This window comes from Canis lupus, chromosome 1 (assembly GCF_048164855.1).
Source record: "Canis lupus baileyi chromosome 1, mCanLup2.hap1, whole genome shotgun sequence".
Classification (NCBI taxonomy): domain Eukaryota; kingdom Metazoa; phylum Chordata; class Mammalia; order Carnivora; family Canidae; genus Canis; species Canis lupus.
In genome coordinates, this window is record NC_132838.1 from 93,689,664 (window position 1) to 93,706,570 (window position 16,907).

Here is a 16,907-nt window from a genome sequence, read left to right on the forward strand (position 1 = left end):
AAAGAAAGAAAGAAGAAAGAAAGAAAAGAAAAAAAGAAAGAAAGAAAGAAAGAAAGAAAGAAAGAAAGAAAGAAAGAAAGAAAGAAAAGAAAAGAAAAGAAAAGAAAAGAAAAGAAAAGAAAAGAAAAGAAAGAAAATGGGATAGAGAAAAAAACCAACACGAATGACTCAGTCAAGTTACAGAAAGAAGTGGAATCTACTACTGGTCATGCTGAAAAGGTTGGGAAAACATTAATCCATTTCTTCACACACAAGAATAACAAGAATTCATACACAGCCCTGGCATCTGGTTAGTTTTCTGCATACAGTGTGCAGCAGGCCTAGAAATGAAACTTCTTGGATCTGGCTCTGAACTTCAGGAAGAAATGATACTCAGAAAATCTGATCTGGAAGAAGAAGAAGAAAGGAAGAAAGTCTGATCTCTTTACCAAGGCCCCTGGAACAGGGTCTGATCTGGTGCTGTAACCCTATCTGCCCATCTGCAGTTCAGCCGGGCTTCCTGCACCTGAAGGAATGTGCAGTTGTTCTCATTCTTGGCCTTGAGGAGATCACATCAGACGAGAATGGTCCCATCAGCTTTCTTCATTTCAAGTCTGCTCTCTACCACTCTCAGCCCTTGTGATTCCAGTTTTACAGACAAATCCCCTGATTTTGTTCCCATAGTGGAACATAATTGGATCCTTGTTTCTGCTCATCCTACATGTTGTACTCGAGTCCACATGGGTGGTCTTTCCCCTCCTCCCTTCTTTGGCCCTCTTTTTCCCCAAATCCAGATCCTACTTACCCTCCATGTCCATCCCAAATCTGTAGGCCTTCCCTGATCCTCTCTTAATATCTGTACCTATTTGCAGAATGGTTAGAATTACACTATCATACATAGTTCATAGGATCACAAAATATGAAATGAGACCAATCATGTTACTTCCTCAGCACAGTGCCTGGCACAAGGACCCAGTAAATGTTAACTATTTTACTCAAAATACCTCTCTTGTAACATCCATAACTTTCTATATCACCTTATAGTTACTTGTCTGTTCATCTCCCTGCCTAAACTCTAATTACATTAAGTTTAGAGGCCTTGTCTAATTTACCCTTTGAACTTTCATGAGTGCTTATATGTTCATAGATGGTTTTAGACAATACCTACACCTCTGTATTTTTCATACTACACATATTACACACATATGGATTCATATATAACATTTATATATCGCATGCATTATTGTATTTATACTTGTACTGCTCATTAATATTGAAAAACGTGATATCAGTAAAATATATAATTACATATTTGTACCCTATATTTATCATTTATTGCCCAAATAAATAACAGTGCAATAAGGTATAACTATGATAACAAACCCTACACTCTGTGCCAGTTTAATCACAGTTGCATGCTCCCTCGTTTATTCCTTTCTGTGACAGGAAAAAGTAGCCAGACACTATGCCGGTCTTCTAAGCAGAAACAGTATTCTGGCCTTTATCTTGGCATACTCATGAACAATGAAAAATCATAGCTAAAAGCTGGAAAACAAACACAGTCATTTTGTTACTGAGACCAGGCACTTCTTCTTTTGCTATGGGGGTTGGTGGCCCTAAAGGGGATTGTCAAATGCATCTGGAGCACTCAGCTTCTCAGCATTCTCCTTGCTCATCCCACACTGGCTTTGAACTGGTCTTTCACTCTTGTCTGCTGTCCCCTATCAGACCATCAGTGGGATAGAAAACATGCCTTCTGTTTTGTCAGTGTTCTAATTCTATCATATTAAGTAATGCCTGACCAACTAAGTTCCTCAAGCTCAATTATTCCCACCATCTTTAAAGGGAAATCCAAATTATTTGACCTACTACTGGAAGGTTGTGACATCAGCAGAAGAAGCCAGATCCAAGAGTACATATTGAATTATTCCACTCACATAAGGTATTTTTAAAAACGGGCAAGAATAATGTATCTGTTAGAAGTCAAGGCAGTGGTTACTCTTGAGGGGGAACATAATGATGAGTGTGTGAAATGTTGGTAATGTTCTTGATCTGGATGCCAGTTTTTCAGTTCGGTTTAGCTAGTGAAAATTCACCAAGCTTAAGATACATGTTCTTTTCTGTATGGATATTTTATTTCAACTCAATAAAAAACATGGGTTTTGTTTCAACTCCACCTTAAGTAAATGGAGAACCTGACTTGGGGGCATCTTTTTTATCAAACTACATGTTAGAGTCATTTAAAGATTCTGCCGTATGTCTCATCCTCCAGGAATGAGTAAGGCAGCACATTTTTGTTGCACAAATTTCCTAGATGCCATTTATCTATTTTTTAATTTTATTTTTAATCCTAATTGAGTCCACGAAGCAACCAAACTTAGTGAAAAAGTTAGAGTTAAACCTTGTGTTTCCACCGTCTTTATATTATCCTCTACAGAAAATAATTACAGAAACACAAAAAAAATGACTTCTCCAGGGAAGAGAATGTGCAGGAGATGCCACTTCCTGAATTATCTCCTTCAAATCGTACTTCATCTCTACTTGGAAGAATTACAAATTAGCATTACAACTCCAAAGATCAATACCTACAATATGAGAGGGGACAAAAGTGAAAAGAATGTCCTCGGGCTTAATTTACTAGCAAGAAAGAACACTCAGAGGGAAAAAAAAAAAAAAAAAAGACTGAAAACACTCAGCTCTCTTTTGAAACAACGGAAAGACCACTTTCTACCATACGACTGAAGACATAGCTGGTACAGAACAGAACGTTAGTTTGCTATTTTCACCTTCCCTATCCTATTTTGGCCCAGTAGGAACTGCACCCACTAGGTGAACCGTGGAGTTTATCCCACCCATCCCCAAAAAGTTGCTTCTCCTATTTGGAATGAAGATCACTTCTAAGCAAATTAACAGACTCCATGTACTCAAGCTCTAGCAAACCACTCATATTAAGGAACTTGGTTAGAAGCAGGGATCAGAGAAAAGATGCCCTCTCACAACTGGCCCAAGGTGACCCAGGAAGAGAGGGAATTACAGCAGCACTTAGACTGAACCACTCATACTCAAGAATTGCTGACTCCTCTGAGCAACAAAGGAAAAGAATTCACCAATAAGAAGTGTTTTTCAAAGGAATTGGAAAAGAAATGTCCCCTACTCTTCCTTTCAAAGGCAGTGGCAGGTCTGATGTGGCTGCCATAGACAACTGGTGAAAACACAGGAAAACTGCAGTGCCTTTACATGTGATCTCTCCCAGCTGCAACAATAACATGTCATAGCACACTCCTGTCTCTACGTGGCTGCAAGCTTTCCCCCAACCTTCATATGGGTAGATCCTTTTTCTACAAACCTTTGCCCGGTGCACTTATTCAACACTTCACCAAGGAAGCAAAATTAGGGGAAGGCAAAGAGGAGGAATGGGAGGATTAAAACCAAATAAATCAATTTTATACAAAAAAAAAAAAAAAACACACACACACAAAAAAAAACAACAAAAAAAAAAGCTTCCCAGTTTAGTGTAAAAGGGTAGTCTAACAGAGAATGTGACACGGGGGAAACGGATGTCTGGCTAACTCCCAATGCAGAAATCATGACTCATCAAAGCTTTCAGTGGGGACATAAGAAGGCTTCACATTTGTCTTGAGTTCACCTTCATGCCAAGAGAGGCTCTCTGCACCAGAAACTGGGGAACTTCATTGTGTGTCCAGCATCTGTGACAACTGACTATGAGGGCTTCGACAAAACCCTACAAGTCTCTGAATCTGGGTTTCCTCATCCATAGGGGATCCATAGCCAAGGTCCTTCTAGCTTTTAGTCTCTACTTGATATTCCCAGATTCCAGATCCCAGATCCTAAGGGGAATCGGTCCGCTGGGGGGAGCTGCAGTACATCCCTCTCCTCAAACTCCAGCACCCCGCCCCCCACCCCAGCCCAAACTCTGGGGGAGATACTGAGGTTCTGGAAGTAGATGGGGAGACGGTGCAAAGCCCTTTTCTCCGTAAAAGGGGCCACAACCGCCAGAGTCCAGTCCCAAAAGACGCTGCTCCCTGCCATTCCGGAAGTACCCTCCACCCCCCGCCCCTGCCCCGGGTTTAGATGCTCCAGAGATGAGGGCCTCGCGGAAACCCAGGAAGCCTAGCAGGAGGTGAGGAATACAGAGCAGAGGGGCGGGGGTTGGGGGGGGAGAAGGGGCTCTCCAGGCAGGAGGAGGGCCTGAGAGATCGAGAGGTGCTGGGGACCCGCCGGGCGGGGAGACGCGACTGGGGCAGGGTGGGAGGAGGGCAGCCCTTATCCCGACCCCCTGGCGTGGCCCGCGGAGGTCGGAGGCCCGAGCCACTAGGCTCCCCCGCGCGGAGCGAGGGGCGGGTCTGAGGGCGGAGGCGGCAGGGCCCCGGCTGGGGCGCGCTGGGGCGACCCCGTCACTCGCCGGCCGCCTCTGACCCTAACCCTCCGCCGGGTCCGCGAGCTAGCGCAGCAAAACAAAACAAACTCGTGCCGGTTTCCTGTTGTGCAACCCAGCCCCGAGTAAGTCGGGCCGAAAGGGCGCCGCCGCCGGCCCGCGGCTGGGAAACCCGAGCGGGGAGAGCAGCGCGCTGCCCTTCGCGGCCCGAGCTGAGCTGGGATTCCGGGGCGGCTGCGGCCCGGAGCTGCCATCGAGCCGGCGTCCTAACCCTCGGGTCTGCTTTCGCTTCTTGCCTCCCAAACACCCCCAACAAGTGGAGGGCGCGACCCGCGAAGCCAGAAACCACCTTTCCCAAAGCTTCTCCCTCCAGGTACCTAATTGAATCATCCATAGGATGACAAATCACTCAGGGCCGAGTTTTCCAGACACTTGGGTAACTTCCTCGTCCCCGAGGTGACTTGTCAGCTCCAGTGAGTAACTTGGAAGTGTCGCTTGGGGCAAGGTGTGTGTCTAGGAGAGAGCCGGCTGCTCAGTCACGCTTTCCAGAGAGCGGCCCCGACAGACTTCAAAATACACACAGCGTCATTTACAGGGACTGGTGCTGTGAGCGGGACAGAGTGGCCAAGACTGAGACATTTTCCAAACAGTGCTGACATTTTGTCGGGCCCCTAAAAATGTAAACGCAAAGTGACGAACCCGGTGGGGAGTGTGAGCGTCTGAGAATGTCTGCGCCTTTTGCCGCGTGGGAGGTTATAGTTAGAGACCTGGCGGCTGCGGGTCACGGAACAACTCCCAGAGACGGACCCCCCACCCCCACCCCAAGAACCTTCGGAGCAATGGGGACCTTGTCTTTGGGGAGATCCAAGTGTGCAAAACGGCCTCAGCGGAGTTCCACAAACACGTGGAACTGGAAAAGGCAACTACAGACCCGTGAGCGCGCGCGGGACCTCACGTCCCCCCATCAGTGCCCACTTCTTCAAAGTTTCCCTTCAGTGGGGACTCGGGGGCGGCGTGCAGGACCAAGCCCGTGGGTCCTGTAACTTGCCTTGATTGTGTGGCCCTCTGGCCCCTGCTGTCCAAAAGAAAAACCCAAAACAAAAACTCTTCCTAATTAAAGAAACTTTAATACCTTGTTGATTCCCTTTCCGTCTTCTACACTCGGTGCTCTGAGGCAACTGACAACAACAGGGCTTGATGCCTCATCCAGGGTTGCTGTCTCAACAAACACATCTTTTAGAAAATCTCGGGCTGGGGGTGCGAGTATCCTTAAACCCGCGCGAACGCCACGGGTTCCGCGTGGAAAACTATTTCTAACCCCTAGTTTGCGTCTCTGAGCGTTAACTCCCCCACACTCCGAAGCGCCGGTTTCTCCCGTCTCTCGCCTGCGAGCAAAGTTCCTATGGTATCCACTTACCAGGTAACCCGGATTTCCACAACAAAGCCAGGCGTGCGGGTCCCCTCCTCGGCCAGCCTGCGAGTGACAGCGGCGGCCGCCCTTCAGCGCGCTCCACGGGTTCTGCCTCCTTCGGAAATGAGAACTCCCATCCAAGCCGGGGGACGGAGCGCGGAAACCCGGCCCAAGTGCCGTGTGTGTGCGCGCGCGTGTGCGAGGGCAGCGGCGGCAGGGGGAGGAGGCGGCAGGAGGGGGTGGCCGGACCCTCGGCATCAGCTCATTCTCCCCCCACACGGACACAGACACAGACACGCGCAAATGTTTTTAAAAAGTTGAGTTTCGACTTTGTGCCTCGCCTGTCCCGCTCATCCTCGCCCTGCGTCTGGGGGCCGGTGCGGGATGCTGGCTAATTGCTTTCGGCGGGTTCCGTTGGGGGAGCGCTGGTGCGAGCCTGGACGGCTGCGGGCGGGCGGGAGGGCGGGCGTGCGGGGAGGGGCAACGGTATCGGCCCTGGCGCTGGTGCCCTTGCGCGCCGCGCTCTGGGCTGCTGGGGCGGCGCAGTGTGGACGCGGCTGCAAGGGGAGGGAGGTGGGAGGGGGAGAGGAGAGGGAGGGAGGGAGGGAGGGAGGGAGAAGGCGGCCCCGCGAGGAGTGTGGATGTGTGTTCGGCCGCGAGGGCCGGCCTGTAGCCAGCTGCTTCCTGAGTGTGAGCGCCGGAGGGGGAGGGGGAAGAGGGTGGGGGCGGGCTCGCCGGTCACCAGGCTGACCAATTCGATGGCCGCGCTCGTGTCTCCCTCTCCACGCGTTCACGCACGCACTCCTTCCCGTGTGCCAGGGAGTTTAGGAACTCCAGAACAGAGTAACAGCAGAGAGACACTGCCTTCTTCTTGGGCCTTATTTGTTGAATTGGCCTTTTTAACGTGAAAAAGTGTCAGAGTTTTGACAGGATCTGATGTCAAATAGTAGAGAACAAGTGAAAACAAATACCCAATAGTAAAATACAGAGAGAAAAACTTTTTAAAAAGTGGTAAATGGCAAAAGTGTCTTTCTGATACTTAGGATTAGATGAACATAACTTTGAAAATGGCTAGGTGAAGCACAGAGGATGCCTCTGGCATCTCTTCTAAGTATAAGCAGAGAAGAAATGGAAATGTTACCTGAATATAAAATTCTAAAAACAGGCTGTTAGGAAGGGAGGCACACTCTCTGCATGTATAGCATCTATTCAGTAATACTTGCTCCTTAAGAATTCAACCTCCTGGGATGCTTGTGTGGCACAGTGGTTGAGCATCTGCCTTCATCAGCTCAAGGAGTGATCCCCTGATCCCAGTCCCACAACAGGCTCCCCATAGGGAGCCTGCTTCTCCCTCTGCCTATGTCTCTGCCTCTCTCTGTGTGTTTCATGAATAAATAAATAAAATCTTTAAATTTTTTTTCAACATCCTCACCTAAGCTGTGACCCCAGCCCTTCTACTTGGCTTGGTCAGAGCCCTCAAGAGACTGTCCCCAGAAGGCCAACTACTAGTGGTTCCCCACATGTACTGCTACATATGTACAGACTTGCATCTTGGGAATCAACGTATATAAAACACAAATCCCCTCCAGTTAGGCCTTTCTGTGGTGACATCCAGAATTCTGGGTGCGCCTGGGTGGCTCAGTCGGTTAAGCATCTGACTCTTGATTTTGGCACAGGTCATGATCTCAGGGTCTTGAGATCTAGCGCAGCTACATCTCCACGCTCGTTGTGGAGCCTGCTTAAGATTCTCTCTCCCTCTCACTGTCTCCTTCTAAGGAAAAAAATGAATTCCACCAATCCTTATATTCTATTCTAGGGCTTCCACTAAAATATAAATGAGCATTCCTATGAGCAAGATAGAAGCCCTCAAGTACACAAATGACTTGCCCCAAAAAGCCAAACCAAAATGATTATTGATAATTTTCATTTATCTTATTTCAGAAAGAATATTACTAGAGTGGGTCTGTATCCAAGATATTGACATCATACAAAAAAAACCCCATTTTCACAATCCTTATGTCTTGTTATGATCTGCTTTTCAAGACTCCCTTTAAGGAAGGCATTTTTCCCCTCTGCTAAAGACACAAACTCATCAGAATATTAATCATCAGAATATCTGTCAGCAGAAGTAGAGAGAGGGAAATAAATTTATAAGTGCTTAGGATATGTCATTGTCAATTTTCCAGTTTCTCTCTGTTCTTCATCTCCTTTTAAATACAAGTATCCAAGCCCAAGATGGCAATAGATGGGCTCAACCACACACAAGAAAAGGCTCATAAAATGAAGCATGCAGCAACATCACAAAAACAAAGAAACCAAGTGGTAGAAGTTGCTATGACTATTCCATTGTGGCTAGTTATTGCAACATGCTTGACATTCACAGAAAAAGTCTTCCTCATTAACTCCAGCCTTCAGGAACAGAGCAAGATGGGAACACTGACCCTTTAATGCGCTTTGGGAAATTCTCTTCATCCAGACTCTTGTGCTGTACATAGGGCTCCCCAGGAACAAGACAAGCGTGGGTGGAAGCTGCAAAAAAACCGATCTACCATCTCTTGAATATCATCTTAAATACAATAGTTTTCATGCATGAAACGATATCCTAGGGGCTTGAAGAAGCTTCTTAAGCTTCCTACTTGATAGGAACAGCTTAGCTGGAAGAGAAAAATATTGTGCTACACCCTACTTTAATCAGTGGCTCATGGAAAATAAAACACTGGGAAAGCTATGAGTCATTAACCTGGAGATCCCCAAAATTCTCTTCACTTAGAAGAGACCTACAGCAGGAAAGTCATTTTTTATTTAGGTGGGATTTTCATGAGCCTCTAACATTCCTATACTTTACGACTAAATACGTACAGTACTTCACTTGACTTTTTTTTGGTGGGGGGAGGGCAGGAATGTAGATCAGCAATGTCCTTATGTTCCATGGGATATAGTAAAGATGCAGGATTCCTAATAAAATCCTGGAGTGACTCAGAATGAGATCTGTACCTCTTCTAGACTGAAATGGTCAGCAGGGATGGAGGAGGGGAGAGTAAGAAATGGTGGGAAAGGAAATAGTGTAGTTCAGAAATGACACTCTTCCTTCCCTGTAAGCTCTCCATCATGCTTAGGAATCACACCCTGGCAGCCTTTCAGCCAGAGGTGGGAACTGCAGTCTAGTTGCTCTCTTCCCTCTCTGGAGCCATCAGTTGTGTGTATCTCAGCCTCTGACTCAGGGCAGCCAACTCAGCAGACAAAACCCTGCTGCCAGCTCAAGTCCAGTTCTCATTCACTAGAGAAATATTCAGTGAGTACCCACTCTGTCCCAGGACAGGGAGTAAAGGAATTAACACTTGCAGGCATTGTGCAAGGGAAGATGTCACATAAAGCAATTTGCCCAGTGCCAGAGATACAGCAAACCCTTAAGAAATGATGGCTCTGCAATACAGAACCTTATCCAAGCAATTTCCAAATGGCCATTGGTAGTCTCCTACATGGAAGCCAGGAAGCTGAAGCCCAGTAAAAAGTTATAGAGAGTGAGGGGCAGAGCTAGGTTTGTCAGTCTTGAAGCCCCAAGTCCTTGTAAACTAAAATAATACCACATGTTCTCTGAATTTGTACAAAGTACACTGCAGGTGTATAAAATCCAAGCACCTTGTGATCAATGTCAGATAAGCACAGGTGAGTGTGGAGGAGGCAAAAATCATTTCCTACTATACATCCCATGCAGTAGCTTGGCTGTTTCAGCTGGACTTCAAAGAAGGAGTATAGAATTGATAAGCCAAGAAAGTCATCACAGGTGGAATAAGGAGCGTCAGAAAGGCACAAAAGGCATAGATCCTGTGTATCTGCTCACACCAAGCAAGAGTACAAAATAGGAATATGCACAGTCTCATACAGCAACATCAGCAGAACACAACGGACTCTGGGATGGAACATCTTAGGTGCAACCCTACAGGAGAACTGTTGTTTGTGTCAGTCTGAGGGATCCACCAGCAAACCTTTACAAACTTGCAAAGAACTATGATCAGATTCCTACTTCTGTAAAATGTATATAGAGAGAAACAAGCTTTAACCCCCAAAGGCAGACAAGTTAAACTAACAGCACCAGGGATAGTATGCCTAGCTATTCACACACACACACACACACACACACACACACACAACCACATGGGAGCTGGCAAGAGTCCAGTTATGGAGAAATGCACTGGAAAAAGTCAGTGTTTGCCAACTTAAAGAGGGGAAATAAATGTGTCAGATGGAAAATTTCCATTTTACCTTCCTAAGCGAATAGTACAAATAGTGGAATGTTATCAGTGCTTAATACCCTCATAAAACATTTAAGTTGATCTTTCTATTAATTTTGCCACAAGTGCAGTCAGCCCAGACTCTCCTGCTTCCACAGCAGTGATGCAATTTTTAAAAAGTATTATTTACACTCATTACATTCATAGCATCATACCTATTTTCCTTTCTCAGATTGAAACTGTGAATCAGAGTCTAAAATGTATCACTCAATATGCAACTGACCAATACTGAAGTATTTTACTCCATGCAATGCCTCATCTATTTTAATTGGTAAAATTTTTCTTCCTATTTTATACAGACCCAATTGAGATGCATCTTGTGTTCTACAATGGTGACAGGATATTTCTTGACATACTATTAATGTGTATCCACAGAGTTTACCAAAATAAAAAAAAAAAAGTTCATAGACATACACAATATTCCACAGGCAGCCAGTCTCCTACTATTTTTTTTCCACTTAACATCCATACTGGCTACTTCTATATGCCACCTAATATAAAATTAATTACCTCATCATAATGCTACCTATCCATTAAGTTCCCTTCTCTCAGTGCCTTCTCATTGGTAGAATTTACAGTTCATGAGCCTTTCATGGTCTAGCAATACAGCTGAGCACTAGTAAGTACTTAATGCTAAATGAGTGGATGAATTAATGAAGAAGTGAAAGAACATTTTTTCCCACTTTGAGAGTTGGTGAATGGCACTAACGACTGTCTTTGCACATCTATGTAATCATTCCAATACTCCAAAAGGGTCTAAACACCTGTCACTCTCTTTCTGTGCCCCAAGGCTCATCATTGTAAACCGAAAGTTCTTCCTTCTTGGGGAAGAAAACTGTCTCAGCAATGCTTACCATCAGGAGGGTGAGCCTCCTCCTCCTCTGCTGCCCCAATGATCCTCCCCCATATGACACCCCAGTCCTCCCTCGTGCCACACCACACCAGGTCATCTGCATCACACCCTGAACAACAGGAAAACATATGTACTAAATTATGGGGAGAAAAAAAAGAGGGAAAATATGGACCAAGGGCACAGGAAGGAAGATGAATTTCTTCAAAACAAGAGGAAGCTGGGGTGCCTGAGTGGCTCAGTTGGTTGAGCATCAGACTCTTGATTTCCGGTCAGGTCATGATCTTGGGGTAATGAGATCGAGCCCCATGCTCAGTGAGGAGTCTGCTTGCCCCTCCCTCACATACATAACATATGTGAGCTCTCCCTCAAATACATAAGTAAAAATCTTTTTAAAAAATAAATAATAAAAAACAAGAGAAAGTAAAGGAGGCAAGACAGCATTAGGACAGCTCCAGAATAAGCAAGAACAATGAGTAAGTTGTGGACAGAATTAAGCTCTGAAAAAAAAAAAAAAAGTGATCCAGTGGCTCTTCAGACTCCTCCCTACTCACCTCAAGTTCTAAACAGACCTGCCTGCAAGGGGGTTTGAATGTACTTGGAGATTGTCTACAAATCCTTAGGCCCCGTGATGCTGAAGTACTCAGGCAGTTTTCAGATCCATAAACATTTCTATCCCCCTTTTGACCCCGTAAGAGAATGGAGGAGTACCATTTTATTGTCCATCAGACAAATGACCAACAGTCCCCAAAGGAGACCTGCCCTAGGTAAAGCACTGACTCCCTTCAGGCTGGAATGGTGTTCCAAGTTCACTGTCTGCATTACTTCCCTTAATTCCCACGACATCCCAATGAGGTGACAAGTTCTATTTTATAAATGAGGAAACAAAGGCAGAGAAAAGTAGGTTATCTTTCCAGCATTACCCAGCTCCTGGGGAAATGGTCAGGCTTCAAAGAGAAACATTTCCCACATTAACCATTATTCTACTCTTCTTTCCATGCAGGGAGCCCTGCTTCCACCAGATATCTATTTGTTTATTCATTCAAGCAGGATAGTACATTGGAAGGAGGGTGACTCTAGAATCAGAAAACCTAGAAATCCTAACTCTGCCACTTTCTGGAAGACGTCTGGCTGGTTCCTGAACCACTGAGGACCTCAGGGCTGCTACCTGAGTTATTGCAAGGATTGACTGGGAATTGCAAAACTGGCCGGCACATATGCACAACCAGGGGCTTCCTCTGACCAGAGAGATTGGTTCACTGATGGGCATATGACCCAATTTGGACCAATATAATGTAAAGAGGAGAGCTCTGGCTACAGGGACTAGTTTGATGATGGGTAGAGGACCCATTTTGGTCCAATGAGATGTTCTCATAAGAGGAAAGTTTTGGTAGCTTTTAAAAATGTCTTCTCCTCTCTCTAAAGAGCCTCTTCTGTGTGTTATGAAGAGACAGAAATGAAGCCGTCTTCCTCTCAGCCTGCCAAGGAAGGTGTAACTTTGTGGAAAGCAAGGTGGAGAAGGCAGCAGAAAACAGGCCCAGAGTCCTAACGGAACCACACATGATCGCCATCCAATCTCTGGACCATTTCATTTGCGGGAGCCAGTAGATCTCTTTTATTTTTGTTTAAACAAATAGCTGACAACAACTTATAGAAGTACCTAAGGCATTCAGCATACCATGGAGGGTACAAAGAAAAGCAATACTTAAAAACTTAAAGGGGCTCACCATCCAATATAGATACTTAGTTTCTGTGACATCATTTTAGCCTGGTTACTTTAAAAAAAAAATTTATGGTTCACATTCTTTTTGAGATCCTCCTATCATCTGATCAGTATTACATTAAACAAGAGACATTTTGCTTCCACAGTAATTACACAATGCCCCCTTTCAGACCAGCTGGTCAACCTTTGGGGGTCAGATACAGTAGCTTATCCATTTGGTTGTCAGACAACTGTCCTGAAAATCCAGGCCATTTATACATGTTCTCAGTTACTGGTTAACAATATAGCCCTGGAACACAGCACCTAATAGAAGTATATGCATTCCCAAATTCCTACTGAAAGTGGAATTTATCTCACTCCTGGATAAAACAGAGTCAAGATTTTCCAACTGACTTTCAGAAATAAAAAAAAATATTTGTACAGAAGTCACTGCTCAGGCCCACTCACTTCTGTTATTAATCCTACCTGAGAAAGTCTCAGTTCAGCCTGGACACCGCCTCCCCCATCCCCATGCTTTTCTGTCTTCTGTCTTGTAACCAAATGTCATTTAAAACTCAGCTATAGATACCATTTGGGGCTATTGGCGTAAGCAGCAGGAGCAGAGAGTCCTTAGATTCTAGATTGAATTTAGGGACCAGCAGTCAGACAGTCTGAGCTCAATAATAATGATGCTATCTCAGCTGGCTGCCTAGGTCAGAAATGTTCTTCCTGCCACTGCTTTCATTTTTCTTCCAGCAAGAAGTGGACATGAAGGAGAAAATGTGAGTGGCAAGTTATAAGCCATAAGCTTAAGATACAGCTTAGTTATGGCAATCAGAAAAGCTCACATTTATTAGGGATTTATTGTGTGCCAGCAGCTGAGGCAAGGTACTTGAGATTCTTAATCTCATTCAATCCTTACAGATATCTATCTAATAAGTGATAGAAGTAGGACTAGAACCTAGCTATGGCTCCAGGGCACATGCTCTCAGCCACAACACTCTACTGCCTCCACAGAGTACTGCTTATTGGAAGACATTTTGATCAGATATGTGATTAAAACTATTAGATGTAAAATTTATGAATAAAATTTATTGTATAAATGGTATATGTCATAACCAGTTGCAGGACACCACCAAGTGATACTACACTACTATGGTTCCTCAAACCTACCTTGAATACTCTTCAAAGTCCCCAAACCTCTGCATGTGCTCTTCTGTCCATATGGAATGATCCTTATTGTCTACTTCTCCTCCTCTGTGAGGCTGTTACAGAGAGAATAATGTCCTCCTTCCCCCTACAAATGCCCATATCCTCATCCCTGGAATCTGTGAATATGTTAAGTGGCTAAAGGTAATTAAGGTGCAGGTGGAATTAAAGTTGGTAAAAAAAAAAAAATGACCTTAAAATAGAAAGATGATTCTGGGGGCACCTGGGTGGTTCAGTGGTTGAGTGTCTGCCTTTGGCTTAGGTTGTGATCCTGGGGTCCTGGGATCAAGTCCCACATCAGGCTCTCTGCAGGGAGCCTGCTTCTCCCTCTGCCTATGTCTCTGCCTGTCTCTGAATCTCATGAATGAATGAATGAATGAATGAATGAATGAATAAATAAATAATAAATAAATTGAAAGAAAGAGAGAGAGAGAGAGATTATTCTGGATTATCCACATAGGTCCAATGGAATCAATCACAAGAGCCCTTAAAAGTGGAAGAGGGTGGCAGAAGAAGAGCTTCAGAGAAAGTGATTTGGCAACCACGGTAGGGCCAGAGAGGTGCCAGGTTACTGGCTCTGAGGATGGAGGATGGGGCCAGGAGCCAGAGAACATAGGAAAACACTAGAAGTTGAAAAACACAATGAAATAGAATCTTCTCTAGAACCTCCAAAAAGGAAGCAGTCCTGCTCACACTGGACCTTAGTCTTAGTGAGACCCATGTCAGACTTCTATCTTACAGAACTGTGAGATGTGAATTGGGTTATTTAAGCCACTATATTGAGGGCAGTTTTTCACACACCTTCCAAACTCATATTTCTCAACCTCAAAGCCAGGTGCACATACCCTAGGTCCCCAGGGAATATGGCCCTCACTAGTATCAAACACGAATTACACTACTGGGGAGCCAGGTCTACACGTTCCAGGCCTTCCCCCAATTCCCTCAGGAGCATTGCCAATGAGCATCGAGATTCATCCAAGTCACAACTCTGCCTCTGCCCACCTTCTGCTGGGAGGAGGGGCAATGTCAAGTGAAATGGCCAAAAGGCCAGGAAATGGAAGGAAGCAGTGGGCAGGAGAAGGAAATAAGAGAACAGCAGGAGGATGCAGGAAAGAAGAAGGTAAAGGGTTGATAGAGAAGGAAAAGAAAACAAAAGATAAGGAAGGACAATGAGGCCAGAAAAGAGGAGAAAGAAGGGAGCAGCGGGGCTGGAGGAAGACCCAGAGACTGGTGGTGGGAGAGAAACACCTGACCACCTTGCCCTCCGCCCTCCTGTCTTCCTGAGCTCCTGTCCACTCAGAGGCTCTAGTTCTGGAGCCTCATCCCCCTACTGGCTTCTCATGCTGGCTGTCTTCTACCTGGCGGCCCTCTTCACACACCTGGCCAGGCCTCCCCCCTGAGATTCTGATTTAGCAGCCTGGATAAGATCTGGTCTTTGGGACTTTCTCAAACTTCCCAGTGACTATAATGGGTAGCCAGGGTAAAGAACCTCTGTCAGATAGCCCTCTCTGCCCTCTTTAGCTCACCTGGAATGGACCCTTCCACAAATCAGAATCCTTGTTTGTGTCCTGCACTTAGTCCTCATCCTAAAGCTGGAGATGCCACATGGAGCTGCTTTAAGGACCCAGACCCTGGAGTCAAACTGCTGGGATTTAGTACTGACTCCGCACTAATTGGCAAGTAACCCTGGGGGAGTTACTCTCTGTGGCTGTCTCTCCATCTGCAGAACAGGAATGACCACAGCTTTGAAGACTCAATGAGTTAATATTTGGGAAGCCTTTAAAATAGTGTCTGCCACATTCAGTGTATGAAATAAGCATTTGTTAAAACCAGCCTGCTTCATCTCTGAATTGTTACTCTATCTTGCCATGCTCTTTAACCTTTTGTGTATAGGACCTCTGCCCCCTCCACTAACAACTGGGCTCTCCTCTGATGCCCACTACACCAAAGCCACTGCACTCTATGTAAGAGACACTTGATAAAGTCTGGTAAGTGAACAAAATTAAGTCAGAAAATAATCTTTAAAACATAATCTGTTCATCAAAAATCAAGAACTGGCTATGAATTAATAATTTTTATTTAAGAACGACCATTTAGGGGCACCTGCGAACGGCTCAGTCAGTTAAGCATCTGACTCTTGGTTTCCACTCAGGTCATGATCTCAAGGTCATGAGATGGAGCTCTGCGCTGGTGGCTCTGAGCTCAGCGGGAGGTCTGCTTGGGATTCTCTCTCTCTCTCCCTACCCCCTACTCCCAGCTTGTGCGTGTTCATTCTCTCAAAAAAAAAAAAAAAAAAAAAGAATGGTCATATAAAGAATTCTCACTTACCCCTGGAGCTCCTCCCTGATGAGCAATGCCCTCAGGAGGAAAGGCACACTGGACACAGGAGTCTGTAGGGAGAGTAGAAGTGAAATGTGAGGCAAGAGGAGGAGTCCTGAAGTGGGCCCTGAAACAGGAGCAATTCTGGTTCTCTAGCAGATTCAGAAGGATGGAAAAGAAGCCTAAGAAAGAACAGGGATGGAGGTGCTGGAGAAATACCCAGGTCAGGGGAATGAAAGGCCACAGAAAGCAAACTTGGCTACTTATGATCATGCCTATGGTGGGCCCCGCCTAGATTTTCTATTTGGAGGGCTGATTTGCATACACACTGGTATACATTTTAACTCTGAAAGTAGACCTTCCATATGTGTTTTATTTACTCTCATTTCTTTTTTATCTTTACCAGTTGGCCTGTTTTTTTCTTCTTCACATTACCATCAGGAGACCTTCATTGCAACCAGCCACTCAGCTTGGGGATGGTGGAGCAAGGCTGCAAAAGACACTTGAGACAAGATGTAAAACTTTGTATTAGGGTACAATAACATTTACTAGGCACAAATTTGGCAGCCAAAAGATTTCTCTCAAAGGTATGAAAAAATGTCTGTGCTCTATTTTCAAAGAAACCAAATAAGACATGGTCCCTGAATCACTGTCTGAATGCAAACAGCATTTGGCTTTGATCTGAGTTGTTGAAAACTATGACCAATTTATCCCACGGATGCCAAACCATCAGAGAATGTTTTTAAGTC

At 45.2% G+C, this 16,907-nt stretch overlaps 1 protein-coding gene across 21 annotated transcripts in view; it reads right to left on the reverse strand.

Annotated features, from left to right (window-relative positions):
* The window catches only part of GLIS3 (GLIS family zinc finger 3), a 552,705-nt gene that overhangs the window by 446,717 nt on the left and 89,081 nt on the right, over positions 1 to 16,907 (reverse strand). For 18 of the 21 annotated variants that reach the window (XM_072840247.1, XM_072840236.1, XM_072840221.1 and 15 more), the window contains one exon: positions 16,168 to 16,229. The gene's annotated coding sequence lies outside the window, so the exon portion shown is untranslated. Of the gene's footprint in view, positions 1 to 5,792; positions 6,237 to 16,167; positions 16,230 to 16,907 lie in introns of those variants that run through there. The other 3 variants (XM_072840241.1, XM_072840243.1, XM_072840273.1) reach the window with 2 other exon arrangements.